The sequence below is a fragment of the Xenopus laevis genome, chromosome 8S (assembly GCF_017654675.1).
Source record: "Xenopus laevis strain J_2021 chromosome 8S, Xenopus_laevis_v10.1, whole genome shotgun sequence".
NCBI classification, from domain to species: Eukaryota; Metazoa; Chordata; class Amphibia; order Anura; family Pipidae; genus Xenopus; species Xenopus laevis.
Genome location: NC_054386.1, coordinates 5,236,290 through 5,245,345, shown reverse-complemented (window position 1 = coordinate 5,245,345; position 9,056 = coordinate 5,236,290). Strand labels below are relative to the sequence as shown.

The following is a 9,056-nucleotide window of genomic DNA, read 5'->3' as shown; positions in this document are numbered from 1 at the left end:
ACAATTTTGAGACACAAAAGCACAGTTTAGATAAGAAATATTTTCAAACTTTCAAAACCTGCCGAATTTTGTAAAATGAACATGGTAATTAGGGGGGTGGCCCCACAGAAATGGGCGTGTCCTCCCTCCTCAGCCCCTCCCCTCTCAGTGCTCGTCACTGTCCTCCTTCCTCAGCCCTCCCCCTCTTCGTGCTCATAGCCGACATGACAAGGCTAACTCACAAACTTGAACACAGAGCATGGAGGGTTAAGAGGGGAAGGGCTGATGAGGGAGGACTGAGTGACAAGAGCTGAGAGGGGAGGGGCTGAGGGCTGAGTGACAAGAGTTGAGGGGAGGGGCTGAGGAGGGAGGAGTGACGAGAGCTGAGAGGGGAGGGGCTGAGGACTGAGTGACAAGAGCTGAGGGGAGGGGCTGAGGAGGGAGGAGTGACGAGAGCTGAGAGGGGAGGGGCTGAGGACTGAGTGACAAGAGCTGAGGGGAGGGGCTGAGGAGGGAGGAGTGACAAGAGCTGAGAGGGGAGGGGCTGAGGACTGAGTGACAAGAGCTGAGGGGAGGGGCTGAGGAGGGAGGAGTGACGAGAGCTGAGAGGGGAGGGGCTGAGGACTGAGTGACAAGAGCTGAGGGGAGGGGCTGAGGAGGGAGGAGTGACGAGAGCTGAGAGATGTCAATTGACCCCACACAAAGCATTTAGTCAGCTGTACAGAGATGACACAATATGAATACACACACACGACTCATTCCAGCGGGCAGTGATCACAAAGACTCATATACTGACAGACCTTATTTCATAACCAATGAGAACAATGAATACTGAGTAAAGATTCCCTGAGGGAGCTGCTACAGAACAAGCCTCACACAACACCTCTCCCCAGGTCTAGCCCCACTACTGCGCCTGCGCACCCTGCTTGTAACGCTTCTCCCAGGTAACCGGCACTTGCTGCCGAACCTCTTTTATTGACAAGGATTGGTGGGCCGTATTTAGGTACCGCCCACTGAATCTTGATTGACGTTTCATCCCACAGTAGTTGCCCTGAATGCCGTGCCATTGACCAATCACAGGTTGGGAACCAGTAAGTGGGAGGGGATTGCCCAGACTGAGAGGTTTGGTCAATAGCAAGCTAGGTTGCCGGTTGTGTTGAGAAGGTATCCGTGTGACGTATATGCTGCTGCTGCTGCTGCTGCAGTGATAGTGATGGGGAGAGGGGAGCGAGGCCAGTGACCGGGCTACAGCGGGGGAGGAGGAGGCGAGTGATAACGTTGGACGGGCGTTTATATGGGTGTAGCCTGCGCCCGAATGGCCGTGCATTTTGCCGGGATTGGGGGTTCATAGAGGTGACCCGACCTTCCCGTTTCATGAAGAGAAGAATCTCCTCCCTGTTAATGAGCCGGGAATCTGTCATGTGACTTTCTCCTGCCGCTGTCCGGGAGCTTCAGGTGAGAGACAAGCGACACAGGCTGGACCTGTTATTATTATTATTGTTATTATTGTTATTATTATTATTATTATTATTATTATTATCATTATTATCATCTGCTGCTGTTGTTGTGCCTTCATAGGCCTTATATTGTCTTGTGTCACCATTGTGTGTGTGTGTTTATATATATATGTGTGTGTATTGTGTGTCTAATTGTGTGTATATATATATACTGTGTATGTGTATCCCTTTAAGTGCCACAGAACGTAGAATCTACGTTCTGTGGATCAAAGGACCAAAGTGCCACAGATCGTAGATTCTACGTTCTGCAGCACTTCCGGGTTTGCGAGCGGAGGAGCGGCTGTTAGAGCCGCTCGCTCCGCTCCTTCACGATCCCCTGCCCCTAGGCAACGAGCAGAGCAGGGGATCGAGTGGCCCCTGGGGCGCGATCGCCCAGGGGCCCAAAAACAGCAGCAGGCACGTGTTACTTACGTGTCCTGCTGCTGCAGCCTACACCGCGCCGGAGATCTCCGCCCCCACAGCACAGGGACACAGATGACGTCGCAGATCTCTTCCAGAGGCTCTTCCTGATCGTGTGCAACAGTCTCCAGCGACTTTTTCAGGTTAGTGCAACAATTACACACACAAACACACCAACACACACTTATTACAGTAATACACACTTAGATTCACACTTACACACACTTACACATACATTTTTGGGGATTGGGGGGGTCACTTACACTCACTGCACTTACACACACGTGCACACGCACACACGCGCACATAACATGTAATTTACCATTTGTACACACGCACACGCACATACATGGCATTGTGGCTTTTTTTTTTTTTTTCTTATCGCATCGTTTCTTTTTTTGGCTGAAAAAAATGTTTTATTGCCATTACGAATAGCGTATTCGCTAACCGTACTGTGCAATACCTTTTGTATGTTATTTCGGTGATTATATTGCAATTTTGGGTATTTTGGTGCATTTTTAGCCATTTTATTGAATTTTTAGCCATTTTATTGCATTTTCAGCTCTGCGTATGTTGTGTTCACTTGTTTCTAGCCGTATAACCTGTTTGGCCCAGCTAAAATATTCAAACTGTGATTCTGACGGCCGATAACACTAGTCTGGAAAAAAAAACATTGATTTTTGTGGTTTTATTGGATTTTTTTTGCATTTCACTCTTTACTGCCTTATTTTGTTTTGCCTTGTAAATTTTTTCTACTATATATCCATTTGGGGGTCTCTGTGCGCCACATAGTTTGGTATATCTATGCATACTGGGCATCAAAGTGTTCAGTAGACCCCTGGCGTTCATATTTAGGATGTTTTATGCTGATAAGTTATGAAATGTGGGGCATATAATGGGGTAGAATTGAAGCTTTGTGACGATTTTCAGAAATTTGATAAAAACCGTTACGTTCAGCATTGCTTTGCAGTTTGGCAGTTTGCAGTAGAAACACTTATTTACCCATATTGGATTCGTCAGAATGTGTACTTTCTGAAAATATATGGTTTTCTGGGGTCTCTGTACTGTTAGGGGGGTCTAATGTCGCATAATACACACACCAGGTGCTCATATTGCAGCAGCCAGCGCGTCAGCCGTGAAAATGTATATACACTATTGTCATTTGGGGGTCTCTGTGCGCCACATAGTTTGGTATATCTATGCATATTGGGCATCAAAGTGTTCAGTAGACCCCTGGCGTTCATATTTAGGATGTTTTATGCTGATACGTTACGAAATGTGTGGCATATAATGGGGTAAAATTCAAGCTTTGTGACGATTTTCAGAAATTTGATAAAAACCGTTATGTTCAGCATTGCTTTGCAGTTTGACAGTTTGCAGTAGAAACACTTATTTACCCATATTGGATTCGTCAGAATGTGTACTTTCTGAAAATATATGGTTTTCTGGGGTCTCTGTACTGTTAGGGGGGTCTAATGTCGCATAATACACACACCAGGTGCTTATATTGCAGCAGCCAGCGCATCAGCCTTGAAAATGTATATACACTATTGTCATTTGGGGGTCTCTGTGCGCCACATAGTTTGGTATATCTATGCATACTGGGCATCAAAGTGTTCAGTAGACCCCTGGCGTTCATATTTAGGATGTTTTATGCTGATAAGTTACGAAATGTGTGGCATATAATGGGGTAGAATTCAAGCTTTGTGACGATTTTCCGAAATTTGATAAAAACCGTTATGTTCAGCATTGCTTTGCAGTTTGGCAGTTTGCAGTAAAAACACTTATTTACCCATATTGGATTCGTCAGAATGTGTACTTTCTGAAAATATATGGTTTTCTGGGGTCTCTGTACTGTTAGGGGGGTCTAATGTCGCATAATACACACACCAGGTGCTCATATTGCAGCAGCCAGCGCGTCAGCCGTGAAAATGTATATACACTATTGTCATTTGGGGGTCTCTGTGCGCCACATAGTTTGGTATATCTATGCATATTGGGCATCAAAGTGTTCAGTAGACCCCTGGCGTTCATATTTAGGATGTTTTATGCTGATACGTTACGAAATGTGTGGCATATAATGGGGTAAAATTCAAGCTTTGTGACGATTTTCAGAAATTTGATAAAAACCGTTATGTTCAGCATTGCTTTGCAGTTTGGCAGTTTGCAGTAGAAACACTTATTTACCCATATTGGATTCGTCAGAATGTGTACTTTCTGAAAATATATGGTTTTCTGGGGTCTCTGTACTGTTAGGGGGGTCTAATGTTGCATAATACACACACCAGGTGCTTATATTGCAGCAGCCAGCGCGTCAGCCGTGAAAATGTATATACACTATTGTCATTTGGGGGTCTCTGTGCGCCACATAGTTTGGTATATCTATGCATATTGGGCATCAAAGTGTTCAGTAGACCCCTGGCATTCATATTTAGGATGTTTTATGCTGATAAGTTACGAAATGTGTGGCATATAATGGGGTAGAATTCAAGCTTTGTGACGATTTTCTGAAATTTGATAAAAACTGTTATTTTCAGCATTGCTTTGCAGTTTGGCAGTTTGCAGTAGAAACACTTATTTACCCATATTGGATTCGTCAGAATGTGTACTTTCTGAAAATATATGGTTTTCTGGGGTCTCTGTACTGTTAGGTGGTCTAATGTCGCATAATACACACACCAGGTGGTTATATTGAAGCAGCAAGCGCGTCAGCCGTGAAAATGTCTATACATATTGTCATTTGGGGGTCTCTGTGCGCCACAAAGTTTGGTATATCTATGCACATTGGGCATCAAACTGTTTAGTAGACCCCTATGTTTATATTTAGGATGCTTTATGCTGGTAATGATACATGGACAATACGATGCTGGAAAGTTGAAGCTTTGAGGCAATTTCCAGATATTTCACCAAAACCGCCAAATTTGGCAAAGCCTTGCGACTCAGTAGTTTGGAGCAGAAAGGCATGGGTACCCATTTTAGATTCGGTAGAATGTGTACTTTCCAAAACTATATGGGTTTTGGGGGGCAAACATATATTTCTGTGTTTTTACCCCACAAAAATGCAGTCAATGTGTTGATTTTTCATTAGCTGAAGTTACCCACGGGACTGTTTGTATGCGCTAACTTCATTTTGGGGCCTCTAAATGCCAGATACTTTGGTAAACTTATGAACAATGGCCACCAAAATGTTCAGAGGAACCCTGGCAATCATATTTAGGGTGCTTTTTCTTAGTACGTAATGATACATGGGTGATATAGTGCTGGGAAGTTGAAGCTTTGAGGCAATTTTCAGATATTTCACCAAAACTGACAACTTTGGGAAAGCCTTGCGACTCAGTAGTTTGGAGCAGAAAGGCATGGGTACCCATTTTAGATTCAGTAGAATGTGTACTTTCCAAAAATATATGGGTTTGGGGGGTAAACATATATTTCTGTGTTTTTACCCCACAAAAATGCAGTCAATGTGTTGATTTCTCATTAGATGAAGTTACCTACAGGACTATTTGTCTGCGCTAACTTCATTTTGAGGCCTCTAAATGCCAGATACTTTGGTAAACCTATGAACAATGGCCACCAAACTGTTTGGAGGAACCCTGGCAATCATATTTAGGGTGCGTTTTCTTGGTGCGTAACGATACATGGGTGATATGGTGCTGAGAAGTTGAAGCTTTGAGGCAATTTTCAGATATTTCACCAAAACCGACAATTGTAGGAAAGCCTTGCGACTCAGTAGTTTGGAGCAGAAAGGCATGGGTACCCATTTTAGATTCGGTAGAATGTGTACTTTCCAAAAATATATGGGTTTGGGGGGTCAACATATATTTCTGTGTTTTTACCCCACAAAAATGCAGTCAATGTGTTGATTTTTCATTAGCTGAAGTTACCCACGGGACTGTTTGTATGCGCTATCTTCATTTTGGGGCCTCTAAATGCCAGATACTTTGGTAAACCTAGGAACAATGGCCACCAAACTGTTCGGAGGAACCCTGGCAATCATATTTAGGGTGCTTTATCTTGGTGCGTAACGATACATGGGCGATATGGTGCTGAGAAGTTGAAGCTTTGAGGCAATTTTCAGATATTTCACCAAAACCGACAATTGTGGGAAAGCCTTGCGACTCAGTAGTTTGGAGCAGAAAGGCATGGGTACCCATTTTAGATTCGGTAGAATGTGTACTTTCCAAAAATATATGGGTTTTGGGGGTAAACATATATTTCTGTGTTTTTACCCCACAAAAATGCAGTCAATGTGTTGATTTTTCATTAGCTGAAGTTACCCACGGGACTGTTTGTATGCGCTAACTTCATTTTGGGGCCTCTAAATGCCAGATACTTTGGTAAACCTAGGAACAATGGCCACCAAACTGTTTGGAGGAACCCTGGCAATCATATTTAGGGTGCTTTTTCTTGGTGCATAACGATACATGGGTGATATGGTGCTGAGAAGTTGAAGGTTTGAGGCAATTTTCACATATTTCACCAAAACCGACAATTGTGGGAAAGCCTTGCGACTCAGTAGTTTGGAGCAGAAAGGCATGGGTACCCATTTTAGATTCGGTAGAATGTGTACTTTCCAAAAATATATGGGTTTTGGGGGTAAACATATATTTCTGTGTTTTTACCCCACAAAAATGCAGTCAATGTGTTGATTTTTCATTAGCTGAAGTTACCCACGGGACTGTTTGTATGCGCTAACTTCATTTTGGGGCCTCTAAATGCCAGATACTTTGGTAAACCTATGAACAATGGCCACCAAAATGTTCAGAGGAACCATGGCAATCATATTTAGGGTGCTTTTTCTTAGTGCATAATGATACATGGGTGATATGGTGCTGGGAAGTTGAAGGTTTGAGGCAATTTTCACATATTTCACCAAAACCGACAATTTTGGGAAAGCCTTGCGACTCAGTAGTTTTGGAGCAGAAAGGCATGGGTACCCATTTTAGATTCGGTAGAATGTGTACTTTCCAAAAATATATGGGTTTGGGGGGTAAACATATATTTCTGTGTTTTTACCCCAAAAAAAATGCAGTCAATGTGTTGATTTCTCAGTAGCTGAAGTAAAGTCCTGATCAATTTGGATGTGCTAACTTCATATTGGTGTCTCTAAATGCCAGATACTTTGGTAAACCTATGCATAATGGGTATCAAACTGTTCAGTGGACCCCTGGCAATCATATTTCAGGTGCTTTTTCTTGGTACCTAATATAGTTTGGGATATGCGGAGCAGCAAAATAAAACCTTTGAAATGATTTTTCAGAATTTTGAATTTTTTTTTGAAGAACCGCTATGTTCAGACAAGCTTTTATGTTTGGTAGTTGGGAGTAGAGAGACATAGTTACCCATTTTGTAATCGGCAGAATGTGTACTTTTCAAAAATGTATGGTTTTCTGGGGTAAACCTACGGTTTCAGGAGTTTTTGCCTTGGAATCTAAAGCATGCCGTTTTCTGCCTTAGTGCTTTCAAAATTCGGCAATATACTGCCGGGAGTTTTTGAGGTACAGAAGTCCTAAATCTCCCTAAAACTATACATATCTGGTATTGGCACGTTCGAGAGACATAAGGCTTTCCAAATCAGTTGGATTTTCATCCGTAAAATGAAATATTTTTCTGGTATAAATTGATATACGAAGAAAAATGGTAATTTTTCTTTTTTTTTTGGTATTTAGCACTATAAATTTTTTTGCACAGGTGGAAATACATGAAAACTCAGGCAGATTTAGAAAGCTCAGTTTCTACCGAAAAAAACAATGTATAGTTTTCCTAGGTAAACTATAGGTTTCCCCTCAGAAAATGCCCCTAAAGAGAGAGAGCACAAAATGTTTCAAAAACGGCTGGCATTTCGCGTAACCAAAATGTGAAATTCTGCTGGCACTTAAAGGGGTATATGTGTGTATATATATATACTGTGTATGGAGGATCCGCACACACTGTAGTGAAGGGGAAAACTATTTTCTTTTATTTTCAAACAAGATTACATCTCAATCCAACGTTTTGGTCCCACATGGGGACCTTTCTCACTGTGGGACTATATATATATATATATGTGTGTGTCTATTTGTGTGTGTGTGTGTATATATATATATATAATACACAAAGGCCATGAATATCCTGTAAATTATATCCTTATAAACGGTGAGTTCTGATGTCATCAGTTATAAACGGTGAGTTCTGATGTCATCAGTTATAAACGGTGAGTTCTGATGTCATTTCTGTCACATGACTCACTGAACCTTGTGTATTATAATAAATAAAGTGCCCCCAGTTGCAGCAAAATATGAGGATATTAGAAGTTACCTCGGAGTTCCATGACATCAGAACGCACCGTCTATAAAAGGGGCCCCAGGCCAACGAATTTGACGCAACGGATCAGAATTTAACGCAGACCCCCCCCCCCCCGGCCTCGTGCTTTTATATGGTAACATAACTCCTGGGTGACTTATAATATCTTTATAAATGACAGTAGGGGGTACATTATCCACTATATTATCATCACTATGCAATAATCACTGCTGATCATTCTCTGCCCCAAAGATACATTTATTTCATGTAGTGTCTGAAGCACAAGAACTCCTCCTTCCCCTGGTACAAACCTCCATAGGTTCCTGACCATTTGAATTATATTCTGTCTCCATAATATCACTTGTTTCTGTCATCTTTACTGTATGTGCATTCTCTTTCTGGGCCTTGTGTGCTCAGCAAGCTTTACATCCATTCTTCCTTTTCAAAACACAAATCTCCAAATAATCGTCAGATATCATTAGACCTTTTTTTCTTTATTCTAATACCGCGCGTCTACTCCTAATCTGCACAGAATATATGTCCTATGTATGTAATCTTTATGTATACTCATACAGTAAGGAGTCCAGTGCTTTGCTGTTCCTACACAGTACATTCAGATTTCCACCCCCAACATATGGATCTACAAGCATGACAGTTGCAAAAGGTCCATATGCAACACACAATCCACAAGGGATGATGCTTTTTTTACCTTTATCAGATGTTCACATTTAAGGGCAGAGTTATCAAGGGTCGATGTGAAAATTTGAATTAGAATTTCAAGGGTTTTTTTCCCGATTTGAATTAGATTTGAGTTTGCGGCTCAAAACCAAGTTTCAAAAATTCGATGTTTTTTTAAATAAATTGCAATTGGTCGAATTC

At 42.0% G+C, this 9,056-nt stretch overlaps 1 protein-coding gene across 1 annotated transcript in view; it reads left to right on the top strand.

The window, feature by feature from the left end:
* Positions 1–954: 954 nt before the first annotated feature.
* ttbk2.S (tau tubulin kinase 2 S homeolog) overlaps positions 955–9,056 on the top strand; it is a 46,887-nt gene continuing 38,785 nt past the window's right edge. The window contains exon 1 of the mRNA XM_018232251.2: positions 955–1,434. The gene's annotated coding sequence lies outside the window, so the exon portion shown is untranslated. The remainder of the gene's footprint in view (positions 1,435–9,056) is intronic.